This window comes from Schistocerca serialis, chromosome 10, assembly GCF_023864345.2.
Source record: "Schistocerca serialis cubense isolate TAMUIC-IGC-003099 chromosome 10, iqSchSeri2.2, whole genome shotgun sequence".
NCBI lineage: Eukaryota > Metazoa > Arthropoda > Insecta > Orthoptera > Acrididae > Schistocerca > Schistocerca serialis.
This window is the reverse complement of record NC_064647.1, coordinates 97,323,042-97,339,211: the sequence shown is the minus strand read 5'-3', so window position 1 is coordinate 97,339,211 and position 16,170 is coordinate 97,323,042. Positions and strand designations below refer to the sequence as shown.

At 39.8% G+C, this 16,170-nt stretch overlaps 1 protein-coding gene across 1 annotated transcript in view; it reads left to right on the top strand.

Moving 5' to 3' along the window:
• The window catches only part of LOC126424817 (serine/threonine-protein phosphatase PP1-beta catalytic subunit), an 81,799-nt gene extending 67,125 nt beyond the window's left edge, over nucleotides 1-14,674 (top strand). The window contains exon 8 of the mRNA XM_050087611.1: nucleotides 12,640-14,674. The gene's annotated coding sequence lies outside the window, so the exon portion shown is untranslated. The remainder of the gene's footprint in view (nucleotides 1-12,639) is intronic.
• The last annotated feature ends 1,496 nt before the right edge of the window (nucleotides 14,675-16,170 follow it).

Sequence of the window (16,170 nt, the reverse complement as noted above, 5' to 3'; positions counted from 1 at the left end):
GGAGGGTAGGAGAGAAGGTGCGGAGGGGGAGGGGGTAAGTAACGGAAAGGAGAGAAATAAAAATAAATTAAAAGACTGGGTGTGGCAGTGAAATGATGGCTGTGTAGTGCTGGAATGGGAACAGGGTGGTGGCTGGATGGGTGAGAACAGTGACTAACGAACGTTGAGGCCAGGAGGGTTACGTGAACGTAGGATTTATTGTAGGGTAAGTTCCCACCTGTACAATTCAGAAAAGCTGGTGTTGGTGGGAAGGATCCATATGGCACAGGCTGTGAAGCAGTCATTGAGATGAGGAGTATCATGTTTGGCAGCGTGCTCAGCTACAGGGTGGTCCACTTGTTTTTTGGCCACAGTTTGTCGGTGGCCATTCGTGTGGACAGACAGCTTGTTGGTTGTCGTGCCCACGTAGAATGCAGCACAGTGGTTGCAGCTTAGCTTGTAAATCACATGACTGGTTTCACAGGTAGCCCTGCCTCTGATGTAGGTGATGTAAGTGACTGAACTGGAGTAGATGGTGGAAGGAGGATGTATGGGACAGGTCTTGAATCTAGGTCTATTACAGGGGTATGAGCCATGAGGTAAGGGATTGGGAGCAGGGGTTGTGTAAGGATGGACGAGTATATTGTGTAGGTTCGATGGACGGCAGAATACCATGGTAGGAGGGGTGGGAAGGATAGAGGGTAGGCTATTTCTCATTTCAGGGCATGACAAGAGGTAATCGAAACCCTGGCGGAGAATGTAATTCAGTTGCTCCAGTCCCGGATGGTTCCGAGTTACAAGGGGAATGCTCCTCTGTAGCCGGACTGTGGGACTTTGGTACGTGGTGGGAGACTGGAAAGATAAGGCATGGGAGATTTGTTTTTGTACAAGGCTGGGAGGATAATAACAGTCAGTGAAGGCTTCAGTGAGACCCTCGGTATATTTAGAGAGGGACTGCTCCTCACTGCAGATGCGACGACCACAGGTGGTTAGGCTGTACGGAAGGGACTTCTTAGTATGAAACGGGTGGCAGCTGTCGAAGTGGAGGTATTGCTGGTGGTTAGTAGGTTTGATATGGTCGGAGGTACTGATGTAGCCATCTCTGAGGTGGAGGTCAACATCTAGGAAGGTGGATTGTAGGGTTGAGTAGGGCCAGGTGAAGCAAATGGGAGAGAAGTTGTTGAGGTTCTGGAGGAATGTGAATAAGGTATCCTCACCTTCAGTCCAGATGGCAAAGATGTCATCAGTGAATCTGAACAAGGTGAGGGGTTTAGGATTCTGGGTTTTTAGGAAGGATTCCTCGAGATGGCCCATGAATAGGTTAGCATAGGATGGTATCATGCGGGATTTGTTTGTGGGTAATGCCTTCAAAGGAGAAGTAATTGTGGGTGAGGATATAGTTGATCATGGAGACTGGGAAGGAGTTAGTTGGTTTGGAATCCATAGGGCGTCTGGAAAGGTAGTGTTCGTTAGCAGTAAGGCCATGGGCATTAGGAATGTTAGTGTACAGGGAGGTGGCGCCAATACTGGCAAGCAGGGCACAGTGTGGTAAAGGGAAAGGGAAAGAAACTGTGGAGACTCGGTCGAGGAAATGGTTTGTATCTTTTATATAGGAGCATAGGTTCCAGGTAATAGGTTGAAGGTGTTGGTCTACGAGAGCAGAGATTCTCTCAGTGGGGGCACAGTAACTGGCCACAGAAATATCAGTCCTTTCCAAAGGCCTCACCTTTTCCCCACTCCCAAATTCGACCATGCAGGACTAGTTAAAGACCTTCTCTCCTTCTCCCGGTCCCTACAATGGAAACACTCTTTTGCCGCCAACCCAACCAATCAGACTCAATCAAAGACCAATATTGAACCTTGCCTAACTCGGTTCACTCCTCCATACCCACCCCCTGTTAACTTTCCAGAATTTCTTATCCTTGAACCTTGCCTCACCATCATTCCCCAAATCCCTTAACATGCATACTAACCTTACATCCACAGAAAGAACCACAGTCCACCATCTAAAAACTGATCCCGATCTTATAATCTTACCTGCAGACAAATGCTCCATAACCGTAGTCTTGAACTGCAAGGAATACATGGCAGAAGGACTCTGTCAGCTGTCAGATACTTCCACCTACAAACCATGCCACAGTGATCCCATTCCAGCAATCCAGCAGGATCTCCAGTCACGACTCAAATCCTTAGGCCCATCCCAGAACCTCTCCCCAGAGTCCATCTCTCTACTTATCCCTACCACTCCCGCACTCCCACCTTCTATATGCTTCCTAAGTCCATAATCCCAACCACCCAGGACGCCCCATTGTGGCCGGTTACTGTGCCCCCACTGAGAGAATCTCTGCTCTCGTAGACCAACACCTTCAACCTATTACCTGGAACCTAACATCTTATATAAAAGATACAAACCATTTCCTCGACTGACTCCCCACAGTTCCTTTCCCTTTACCACACAGTGCCCTGCTTGTCACTATTGATGCCACCTCCCTGTACACTAACATTCCTAATGCCCATGGCCTTACTGCTAACGAACACTACCTTTCCAGAATCCCTATGGGTTCCAAACCAACTACCTCCTTCCCAGTCTCCATGACCAACTATATCCTCACCCACAATTACTTCTCCTTTGAAGGCATTACCCACAAACAAATCCCGCATGATACCATCCTATGCTAACCTATTCATGGGCCATCTCGAGGAATCCTTCTTAAAAACCCAGAATCCTAAACCCCTCACCTTGTTCAGATTCACTGATGACATCTTTGCCATCTGGACTGAAGGTGAGGATACCTTATTCACATTCCTCCAGAACCTCAACAACTTCTCTCCCATTTGCTTCACCTGGCCCTACTCAACCCTACAATCCACCTTCCTAGATGTTGACCTCCACCTCAGAGATGGCTACATCAGTACCTCCGACCATATCAAACCTACGAACCACCAGCAATACCTCCACTTCGACAGCTGCGACCCGTTTCATACTAAGAAGTCCCTTCCGTACAGCCTAACCACCTGTGGTCGTCGCATCTGCAGTGAGGAGCAGTCCCTCTCTAAATATACCGAGGGTCTCACTGAAGCCTTCACTGACTGTTATTATCCTCCCAGCCTTGTACAAAAACAAATCTCCCATGCCTTATCTTTCCAGTCTCCCACCACGTACCAAAGTCCCACAGTCCGGCCACAGAGGAGCATTCCCCTTGTAACTCGGTACCATCCGGGACTGGAGCAACTGAATTACATTCTCCGCCAGGGTTTCAATTATCTCTTGTCATGCCCTGAAATGAGAAATAGCCTCCCCTTATCCTTCCCACCCCTCCTACCATGGTATTCTGCCGTCCATCGAACCTACACAATATACTCGTCCATCCTTACACAACCCCTGCTCCCAATCCCTTACCTCATGGCTCATACCCCTGTAATAGACCTAGATTCAAGACCTGTCCCATACATCCTCCTTCCACCATCTACTCCAGTTGTCACTTACATCACCTATCCCATCAGAGGCAGGGCTACCTGTGAAACTAGTCATGTGATTTACAAGCTAAGCTGCAACCACTGTGCTGCATTCTACGTGGGCATGACAACCAACAAGCTGTCTGTTCACACAAATGGCCGCCAACAAACTGTGGCCAAAAAACAAGTGGACCACCCTGTAGCTGAGCACGCTGCCAAACATGATACTCCTCATCTCAATGACCGCTTCACAGCCTGTGCCATATGGATCCTTCCCACCAACACCAGCTTTTCTGAATTGTGCAGGTGGGAACTTACCCTGCAATAAATCCTACGTTCACGTAACCCTCCTGGCCTCAACGTTCGTTAGTCACTGTCCTCACCCATCCAGCCCCCACCCTGTTCCCATTCCAGAACTACACAGCCGTCATTTCACTGCCACACCCAGTCTTTTAATTTATTTTTATTTCTCTCCTTTCCGTTACTTACCCCCTCCCCCTCCGCACCTTCTCTCCTACCCTCCATCTAAGCTGCAACACTTCACTGTCCGCCACTCCCACCATACCATCCCTCCCCCTCCCCACCCCAGCCTCCTCCTTACCCCCACCCAGTCGCCATTCCCATCATGCACTGGTGCTGCTGCTCGCAGTGTAATTTCAGCTCTCTGAGACTGCAGACGTGTGTGTGTGTGTGTGTGTGTGTGTGTGTGTGTGTGTGTGTGTGTGTGTTGCTGGCAAAGGCCTTAATGGCCGAAAGCTATGATTGTGTGAATATTTTTACTGTGCTTATTGTGACTTAGCATCTCCACTCTATGGTGAGTAGCAACTTTCCTTCTCTCATATTGTTACATTCCATCCTGGATTTTTCATTGTTTGATTCATACTCAAATAGAGTAGGACATGAAGTAGTTGACAATGGTACTAAGAACCTCCAGTACGCAGTCCACAGTGGCCTCCAGAATGTGAATATAGATCCTGCCAAATTCACTCCAATGATATAAATGGCATTTCTTGCTTCTAATTTTCTCAGATTATGTGTGTTGTGTGTAATCTGCGTTAAAATAGTTACATTCCCTTGACTTCATTATGGCTGGATTTTGCAGTTACAAAAATCTGTCTGTTTCGAATTTATTATTTTTGACATACTGGTACTCTATATTGTAGTAATTCAATTTTAATTATGGAATGAGTAAAGATAAATGGTCGCAGTGTAGTGAGGTGCTGAGTGGTCGACAGCCGATAAGAGACCGAAATAATTATTAAGTCTCTTACATTCTAATCATAGATGTATCCTACCCTGCCAGAGATCTGTGAAACAAGTTGTGTCATATATCAGATCTGCTGTAACTTCTGCACAGCCTTGTGTGGCAACAGTCACCAGCAGACTGTCCTCTTGAACAAATGGCCATTGACAGACTGTAGTAAAAAGCGATGTTAACAATCTAATGGCATAAAGTACTGTTAAGCACAGTACACCAATGATAAGAGCTCGAAATTTTTTGCGATGACAATGTGTGTCTAAATCTGGATGAAATATGGAGCTTCAGACAAAATTCGGCTTTGTCTTTGTCAGGAACATCTTACCATCACTACAAAGATGCTGAAGAATTCTGGTTTACTTAACGATGTCTTGAAGAACTCTTGAAATGAAGCTGCTAGATCTCTCCAGCTTTACAGTCCAGCAAAAATCGATGGAGGTGGTCGTAGGTTGCAACCTATTCTTAGTGCTATTGGTTTCTCCCAGCTAAAGGTTAGTCAAATTTCTAACCAGGCTTATAACTCCCACAGATGGCCATTGCAAAAATTGTATTAAAATGTCTTGAATGTTCATTGAAAAAATTGGGAAAATCAGTTTGCCCTAACAATATTTTTGTCAGCCTGGATGTTGTCTGTTTACAAAACTTCCATGGAGGACACATTGAACCTATTGACAGACAACTCTCCTCCTGAAAATATGAAGTTGTTCTGTTGTGCTTTAACCACCACTTATTTCTTCTGACGGTAATTTTTATGAAATGACTGACAGAGTGGCCAAAGGTTTTCCATTGTCTCCAATAGTGGCCAGCTTCTTGCCGAGTGTTTTGAGGAGCATGCATGAAATTTTGTCCCTTTTTGTCTGTGTTAATTTCATCGACAGTCAGTCATCCCTGATAAAGACAGAGGATTATGTAGAAAGCTAAAGATTTGATGCAGAAATTAAATTGCGAATGTTTTGTACATGCTGCTAGCATTAGATGGCTGCTTCACAACCCATGCCACATAGATCCTTCCCCAAATGAGCTTCTTTGAGCTGCATCGACGGGAATCATTACAATTCTTTGACACTGCAGTCCCTTTGTGCTCTCACTTGCTAGCACTTATCCCATACCCACCTCCACATCTGTCCCTAGGTCTCTCACTTCACTCCATTAATCTATGCCCACAGTTTTATCTCTAGATTCTTCCTCTTATTCTGTTCCATTCTGTATTCGTGCTCCTCGAAATCCACTCTTCCACTTGACGTGCTACATTAGACTTCCTCAGGCTCTGCCAGTGACACATTGCTATAGCATTCTCTGCTTGCTGCCTATCCTACTCGGGCGTGTTCTACCTTCCCCTCTGCACCCCACCCCCCTCCCTCCCCTGCCCCATCTTGTCCCTGCTACACGCACACACACACACACACACACACACACACACACACACACCAAGTGAGGTGGCACAGTGGACAGCTCAGTTCTGGCCAGCCATCTTTAGGTTTTGAGTGATGTCCGTAAATCACTTAAAGCAAATTCCAGGACAGTTACTTTGAAAAGGGCATGGTCGATTTCCTTCTCCGTCCTTTCCTCACCTGAGCTTGTACTCCGTACGCTAATCTTCCTTCTCTTTACACACTCTGCCTGACTACCATCCTCTGCTGTCTGCCCTCTGCAGTCCCCTGGTGTAATTTTTAATAATTTGTTTGCAAATGCCTTATTTTTAAAACTGCAAAGAGCTGCTGTTGCAATAATTCTTTATTTACTACCAGTTTTGATCCTCTGATCATCTTCAGATATCATAAAATTTTGAAAATTGACATTGCTTGCATGACAGTGTTTCAACTGTGCCATAAAAAATAAATAAAAACAATCGTGCATTGTTGCTGTCAGTAGTAAAATCCATTATACTATCGATAAGACACACAGACACCATTCACAGATGAGATCTTAGGCCTAAAAACTGGCTCATAGTTGCCTGCGAGGCAGTATGAGGATCTACCTAATGACCGTGGGACACACGATTAGCATGTCATCGATCCCTTCAGCTAATATTGCCAGTAGATGAATTCTGATGGAGGACCCCCCCCCCCTTTTTTTTATTGAAGCAGCTCTTCATTTGGCCTCATGAGTCTGAGTGGACCCCCATTAGACCTCCCTAGCTCAGAAAAAATTTGGAGGTGGTACTGGGAATCAAATACCAAAAACAGTGATGCTACCTATTTGGGTAGTCACTGTAAATAGTAAAACATCCTGATTATGTTTTGGTCATAAGTCCAACTGATGTTGATGCAGCTCTCCACTGTAGTCTGTCCTGTGCCAACCTCTTCATCTCTATATAACTACAGCAACCTACATCCATTTGTCTGCTTTCTGTATTAGAACCTTAGCCCCCCCTCTTCTCTCCCAGGAAGTTTTAACACTTTGGGCTAACTGCACCAATGTCAATTAAAAAGCAAGATGTCCTACAGTTATGTCATCACATTTAAATCTTAATTGAGATTAAGTTTTCTCAGCACTGCACTAACGCAGGTTAGAAAAAGGAATGTGCCCACTGTACATGCTCAGATAATAATAGTTGTAGTCTGTGGTAATTACCTATAAAACCTCCTTGGTACTTGGTCACACTTTTCAGTTTATCATAACTTGGGTATTGTTACTGCACTATGAAGCGCAACTAACAGATGCTGAATTTCTCAAAATTTGAAACCGATGTCCTTTTAGAGCTGACAGCTGTAATGTAAATAATTTAGAATGGAAAAAAATGGATGAGTGTAGTGTTAGGGAGAAACTTGAGGTGTGGTCAAATACAGTAACACAGTCTAACAACAGGCCACAAAACAACAGTGTTCCATATTATTAAATTGTGGTCGTTGACAGTTTGGCAGTTAAATGACAAATAAGTTCTCTTACTGTAGGAAAAGTTCCACATTATACCCCATAATATACTGAATCCTTCTGTGAGTACAGTCTACAGTACCAATGACTCCAGGAAATCCATCAAGTACTCTGAAACCATCCATCTCGAAGTGTAAATTCTGCTGGAGGACAAAACTTTATGTATTGTGGAGACTTTGCTGCTATGATCCCCAATACATCACTGATAATTCTGTACATTGTACTATGTACGTTAGCACTACCACCAATAGCTATATTAAATGCACAAGATGCTTGTGCACTCAATGTCTTTAGAAGTCTGTTCATTGGCAACCTCTCGTTGATTTGACATAATAATCACCATACTGTTTCCTTTGAAAGACAAAATGTTTCTTCAAATTTCCTGTCCCTGTAATCTACAAAAGTATTTCCCATTTCCACAAGTACACCAGGGAGTGGTAATTTACATGGTCAAGATATAATATTTCATCGTCTTCTGTGCCATCTAAAACATCAAAATGCACCACCACCTTATTATGGTACGCTTTTACTTCATTCTATCCATTATAACCTAAACTAGCCTCCAACCTCCATCAACTTTAACTGTGATTAACTAACTGCCTTGTTCAACAGAGGTTGGTGCTGTGGAATTTTGCATTGGCCAGGGTTAAATGTGAACTAACTTTTAATTGGCATTGGTGCAGTAGGCATTTTGAGTCCTGGTTCTTTTCAGCATGCATGTCACAGAATCCCAAGCCTTTTTGCATATCTTAAAAGTGCTTAACAATTCATTCTCATAATGTTAAGTACAAATTTGGATTATTTTTTTAAATTTAGAAAGCTTCTTTTATATTATAATTACAAAATAATTTACTACAAATATAGCACACAAATTTTATTTAAATTTCAGTACATGTTTATGAAAAAATCTGTGGGGATTCTTATTACTGCAATTAATAAGAATTTGTCATTGTTTGGTACAGTTTTAAATACTCTGGTATGTATGGTGTAACTTTAGTCAGGGCAGCATAATGCTGTTTCTTTACTTTCCTGTGAACAGTTATGCTTTTCCTGTGCAAACTTTGCATTCTCTTTCTTCTTTTCCATGGAAGGAATTCTATCAGCAAAATGCTTTTCTAGAAATCTGTTGCTACATACATCTAGGGGAGTAGCAGTGTTTTGATGTATGCTTCATTTCTTTGCAAACTGCAAACTTAGTTGCAGAAGAAAATTTGTCCTGATTATTTTGTGGTTTTCAGTATGACACGAGTGTTCACTCCACCATTATAAAGAAGGTTGGAAAATAATTTTTCACCATGTCATTTGCCATTTCTTGAAAAGGTAGTGAAATGAGTTGACCATTCTTGTTTACACCAGTCTTGCCAAGATTGTAGCCTTGAATGGTATCAGGTCAGGTTCTTTGTCTTTTGGGTTCACTTCTGTTTGCGTCATCTCGTGAAGACTTGACAATCATAGATACTCTCTATTGTCCCTCCACTTCAGGCACAATAAATGTTTCTCCCCCATTAATATACAGTCATCTTTCTCTATCTTTGTTGGCTATGCCTTGTTTAGGAAATCCATTCTGATTCGACACATACATTCTCATAGCCTTGGATTTATTCTCCCACAGAAAATTAAAAAATCTGGTTAACCGTAGTATCTGGTGAACCATAGTATCTGTCCCTGTCCCTTGTTGAGGTAGCCAGTCGGGGCAGTGAACGTGAGCTGTTTAACTGGCCTTTAACCATGTACAATTCATTGTGTAAAACATATCTTGTCTTTAAATCACCACACACATGGAAAATAACTTCCTCTGAATCTTTACACACCTTCATCATTGATAAGATCTTCCTCAGTTGAAAGCACTGCTGGAAACTGTGAAAGCAAATGATTCTGGAAAGGTCTGATCTTATGCAATGTCATTTACATGTAGTTGTAGATGCAGACACTAGAGAATAGCAAAGAATCTATTTCCAGCCAGAACTGAATCTGCAAAAGGTGTGGAAACAGTTATTTGTAGACCAGTAATAACATATTTTGTTTTTCATTACGAGACACACATGGCTTAGAACAACAAAGAGCAAAATACATTTCTTGAAGTTTATACCACAATGTGCACCAAATGCTTGTGGGTTTCATGTTTTTTGAACTTCTCATTTTTCTGTAATGGATTTCGCATATTTGTTAGTTTCTGCCTTGATGTGATTTATTGTTGCTTCAGTAAGAAAAGTTGAAAAAATATTGAAAGGACTGCTGTTGTCATCCACTTCTGCCATAGATCCACTTTCTTCTTCGAATTCAGGTAATGATGGTTTGTCATCAGATGTGGTCCATAATAATTCCTCATCTGAAGATTTTTCAACAGTAAAACATCTTCTATATAACTTACATAGCTGATATATCAAGCATAGTAATGTAGAACAGTGGAATGGTAATGTTGAAATAATGCTGTTTTTGTGCCAGAGTCTAAATCAGAATCAAAATCACTGTTTGCTTTAAAAAATGTCTCCTCCAGAACCTGAATTTTCAGATGGTTCATTCAAAAGCTTCTCGGTCACTATTGGTCAAAACCTCTAACATATTTTTGGAAAATGTACTGCTAGCATAACAAGATGTCACGTGTCAGTGCAGTGGATTTGGATAAGTGAGGGTTGTCTTTGAGAACACCGAAATTTTTTGAGGAACATCCACATGATGGCGCCACAATGCAGAGGTCATTTCATAGAGTTTCAGACCCAAAAAGAAGTGAAAAACATGTGAATGGAGGAAGAAGAGTGGAGCTAGAGCTTGGGACACTTGCAGCATGCCTGTCACACATGCTGTGCTTGGTTTTGGGATTGACATGGGGGCCATCAGACCTGTTAATCACTGGTTTCAATGAGTCTTAGGTATGTTGTAGAGGGATCTGTCATGAGTACACGTCTAGTGGCTTTCCATGTTACAGCCTCTAATTTTTAAGAAAATAAATCTTGAAATAATTGTACCTCCAATACCTGAAAGTTTTGACCAAGTGAGTGTAGTGCAGTGGTTAAGGTTCACAGCTATGATGTCAGTGGTATGGGTTCAAACCTTGCATGTACACTTTTTTTCTTCAGTTTTTACATAATTTACAGAATATTATTAAATAGTATATGTCACGCAAAACTGTTCAAAAGTAGTCATATTCACAGTAATAATTTCATTAACAAATCAACCATTACAGCCAACTTTGTTGAATAATACGTGTTCTGTTTGTTATGGAGTAGATTACACAATCATCTTACTTGCTACCACTTGTTGTGTTAGAACAGAATTATGGATAGTATTTGTTATAGAAGCAGCGGAAACACAGATTCTGGTACCGATTCTGAAAAATTCATGTGCCTGCAAGACTGTAGCTTTCATGAAACGTGCACATGAATTTTTCAGAGTCGGTACCAGAAAATGCAGTTCATTTCAATTCAGAACTATTGTTATTTCTTCAGTAAACTTCAATATGAACCACACACATTTGACCATTCCTGTGAAAGCAGGTCACTAAATTGATGTAGAATTGAAGAATGTATTTTTATGGAATGTTCACTCAAAGATATTTATCTATTTGTCTTCACAATTTGGGAGCATTTTGAATTATTTTATTTATTTATTTGGAAAATTTTTACATGTCTGTAAAAGCAAACATCATTCGATCGGTTGATCCGAAGGATGCCATGAACCTTAGCCATTGCGCTATGCTTGTTTTGTCTAAACATGACTGACATTGTGGGGATAGGATGTATCTATAAAACTTCAACATTAGTTTTCACAGAAACTAGGGGCCGCTGCATGAAGAGCCACTAGCTGTGTACTCAGGACAGGTCTCTGTAGAACACACTGGAGACTCATCAGAATCAGTGATTAACAGGTCTGATGGTCTCCATGTCAGTGTTAACTCCCAGGCTTCCCTCAGTTACCAAATTGATGATTCCTTGATGCATCAGGATGTGTCCTATCAATGTGCCCCTTTTTTAGTCAAGTTTGTCACAAATTTCTCTCCCCTCCCTCCGTCCCCCAATTTTTTTCTGTACATCCTCTTTAGTTATTTGACCTACCCATTTAATTTTCAACTTTCTTCTGTAATGCATTTTATAAGTTTCTATTCTTTTAAATCTGAACTGTTTATCATCCAGATGTCATTTCTGTTCTGTACGAGGCTACACTCCACACAAATCGCTTCAGAAAAGAATTCCTCATACTTCAATCTGTATTTGGTGTTACTTCATGTAGCTAGTCTGCATTTTAGATCCTCTCCTTTTTGGCCATCCACAGTTATTTCGCTACCCAAATAAGAAGTCATAGACTACTTTTAGTGACTCATATCATAATTTAATTTCAACACCCTCATCTGATTTAACTCAACTACATTCCATTACCCTTGTTCTGACAACTTGTTTTTAAAATACAGTCTAGTATGTTCATCTGCTCTTCCAAGTACTTTGCTATCTTTGACAGAATTACAATGTCATCAGCAAATCAAGAAGTTGATTGTTTTCCTTCCTGATCTTTAAGTCTCTTCCACATCTCTCCATGGTTTCATTTACTTCTTCCTCAATGTTCAAATTGAATAAAATGAGGGGTAGGCTATACAACTCTCAATCCCTTCTCAGCCACAAAAGTGAAAGTAAACCTGTCTTGAAACACAAGATTGATTTTAACTCTGCAGTGCTTCACCAGATGCAGTTCTATTACAGGTAATATGACATTGCCTTCCTCCAGCCTTTGAACTGACTTACGCTCCTGGTTACAGATGGACCTACAGTTTAACATGTACTTCGAATCATGGTGCAAGTTGCTGTGATGCATGATGGATTCATTTTATTTGATGTAGAGTAAACTGCCACTGAATGGGATGTTGTAAATAATTTTATGATACCGGAGGTTGATGGGAAGTTTGAATTAAGTTAACAGCTGCTCTAGGTACTTTTAAAATACTGACAAGCTGTGGGATACCGCCTGCATAAAATTTATATATTAACAACACTATTCTGTAATTGATGAATATTTGTGTGTGTTTTTAATATTTTATGCTCTTTTTTACAGATGTAATGCACCTCCTTAATTGTGTTTTACAGGTGCTGAAAAATCCTGTGTGTGTGAGAGTGGAGAGAACTTGTGTGTTTCTTCTATTTTCTGGCTACAGCCCTACAATCTGTGATGATATTTTGCTATACAAATTCAAGATACTGTCACTGTTTGTAGAGATAAGTTATAAAGTATTCTTCATCCCAGGAATATACATCACATCTTCAGTCATTACATCTCTCATGTGATGCATGCCGTTCCTACTTATTACTTACTTTTGCTGTGGAACAGATTAGCCTCGAATGACAACTGTAAAGTGAATTCTTTTGCCCAAAGTTGTTTGCTGCCAAAGTGCTGGAGAAACTGCATGTATATTGAATTATGTAAAAAAAACCTTTAAATTCAAATCTCTACTTATTCTGTAAATGGCTGGTACATTATTTATTTATTTATTTCTCAGTATTTCAGTTCATTAACTGTCTTTTCAGTTTTTCATTATATTCCTGGAGTTCATTAATATATTTCTTTTCTGTTTGCTGTGGAATGTTGTAATGTTTTCATTATAATGACCCTCAAACCAGCTGGTTGTAATCATGTTGGAGACTTGATGTTAATGTCAGTTAACTGTGCTTTTCAAACCCCAAAAAGACATTTACGAGACTATTTCACAGCTGCTGGTTTGAAGGTTTGCCATGTTTTTTTGGCCTTTTTTAAATCACTCATTTAGAACAGGCTGCAACTGATTTTTGGTTGCTTACTGGAGGCACATGCCAGTTGCCTTAAAAAGGAAATCATATTTTAATTTCATACATCTGCCCTTCTGGCAAATGTTTCATATGTGGGACAGTTACATAATACAAGGCACACTTGGTCTGTACCATAAGCAGAAATGGAAGGACTTGAAAGAAAGCTTTTTTTTCTCAAAGTATGCTGATTTAAATGTGTTTGTTTCTTTGATACTCTGAATTTTTTACTGAAGGAAAAATGTGCATATGCTGCTGTTAAATATATACTGTTTTTGTTAGTGTAAACATACAGTTTTACATTCTAAGAGATGACTTTAATTTTAATTGATGTGTTAACAGAAGTACAAAAATGTTATTGCTTACTGGCTGCAAGTAGCTTGTTGCACATTCTATTTGAAAATAATGAGTACCAAAGAAACATATTGATATAAATGCATTTAAAAGTTTTCTTTTTAAGTGGTGTATCTTTTATGCTACAATATATGATGATCATAAGGGATTTAAGTAAAGTGTATAGACAGCTTTCTTTCCGGGTTCCATCATTTTTTTATGTATGTGTGTATATACAGTAAGTCTTGAAACAGATTTTATTAGTCTGATTTTTTTTATGAAGTTGTTTGTGGACTCACGTAAGTCAGCATATTTCATCAGATAGATGGAAAATTGCTTTTGTTATAAATGTTGTGAACTTTAATTATTATAATGCCAGTTGAATTGAATCGTATTTTGGACTTTTGTAGCATATGTTGTGCAAAGTCTGTTTATTAAAAATAACAGTATTGAAGAAAGCTGATCATACTTTCATGTTTGTACGCACTGTGATGTTTTCTCAGTTTATTTTGCAACAGTTTTCTGTAGTAGAAAATTTGTTATGTTCACTGTTTACAGTGCATTTATCAACATCTCTGTGAGAGTTAGTTAGTGGTACCAGAAAGTATTCCCTATTTTGAGAGATGTCTGTGTGTTACCTGTAATGAACGGGCACTTGTGTTTGTGCTTATGTAGAATTCATTACTAATGTATTGGCTTTCAATTTCTGTAGCTTATATTTGTCATTTGAGAGAAATATTTTTCTTTAAATGTTGTGCATGGTTCCGTGTAATTGGTGATGCATCAAGTTGCATTTATTTTTGTCGGGACACAAATGTCACTGTAAAATAATACATGTTACAGTTATTGAAAAGCTTGTTAGATTTCATATTTGTTAAATTCAGAGCTTTCATTATTTCATTTCCTCATATAGTTAGAGATATTGGAAACTGCTTTTAAAATAATTATAATTAAAACTTGTCAATTAGTATTAATGATGATCAGAAGTGTTAGCCTTTGTGTTACAAATAAAGATTTCAACCAATGTTTATAAGATCTTTTTTATCTCCAGTATGCCACTCTCCAGATATATGATACATATAACAATATTCACTGATTCAGTGTGGTAATAAGAATCCAGCAGAAAGCACAATTGTAACATCAGTTGTTTTAATATGCCATCTGCAACCCGATGACTAGATTTCTGAAGATTTGATTTTTGCGTTATGATTGTGCTCAGAACAATAACTTCTTCCTAACTTTGAGGTGCAGTAATTTTGTGATTGAAGAAGTAAAAATGCAGTTTGTCTGTATTTGCAGGTTCATTATTTCATTGCAAGAGGAAAGATAATTCCCTTTAGTTGATGTGTATGTAGCATGGATGATTGAGTTTACTTTCTGAGAATGCTTTATAGTAAATTTTCAGAGATTTTACTGACTAGGAAGTCAACTGTTTCAACATGACATACTACATGATCAATAAAAGTCCTTCAGTCACTTTAATATGTACTATTGAATTTTAACTAAGACAGTGGAGTCAGATATGTGACACTAGAGACAGGACAGGACAGGATCCAGGATCTTGTTGTGATAGCTGGTTGTCACGTAAGCTGTGGTGGTGGCTGGCATAGCATTTCTGGCAGCTGCATCGAAGATGCTACTAGCAGGCTGTTTTGTTGCTCACGTGCTTGACACAAAATAGAAATAGAAATTAAACCTATGTTTCACATGTTGTAACACACAAATAAAACCATTTTAATACACACACAACCACTTTGATGTATATTACATCACTGCAGTGCAACCCAGCTTTTACATTCCTGGAACTAACATTTTGCTGCCGTCTATTACATTTTTTTTGTGTTTATATGTTTATAATTTGCCCATGATGTATGCTTTATGAAGAAATGATAGTGAAGTAAAATCTGATATAATTGACAAAAAATTATGTTGGCATTGCATTGGCCTTCATGTAATATTTTCAGATATTATGTAGTTAAGTTTCTTGGTACTAGGGCACTTTACTCAAAAGAGCTAATTTGGGAAAAGTAGGAGCAATTCATGTTCTATCTCCAGTTGCTGCCAAGCTCTACTCAAGGTGATGGCTGATGGGAGTCAGTAGGTTTGTTTGAATAAAAGTATCATGAACAGTCCCAACCATTTCCAAACCCTCTCCACTGGCATGCACAACTTCGTGATTGTTGTGATCATTGTGGCACCTTTGTGTTTAATTCGTATCTCGTGTGTTTCGTTGTTTGGTCATTTGTAGTGCTAGTTCACTCATTTTCTCTCTCTGCTTTGCTCAAATGTTTTCTGTTTGCACTAGCTACATATTTTTTCATACTTAGCAAGACACATTTTGAGAATTTATTCCCATTATCAAGTGCAAACATTTACTAAGTACTTTTTGTTTCACAGACACTGTGTGTGTGTGTGTGTGTGTGTGTGTGTGTGTGTGTGTGTGTGTATTTTTCTGCATATTGGAGGTGGTACAGTAGGCCAACCGAACAATCTCAAAAAAACTTC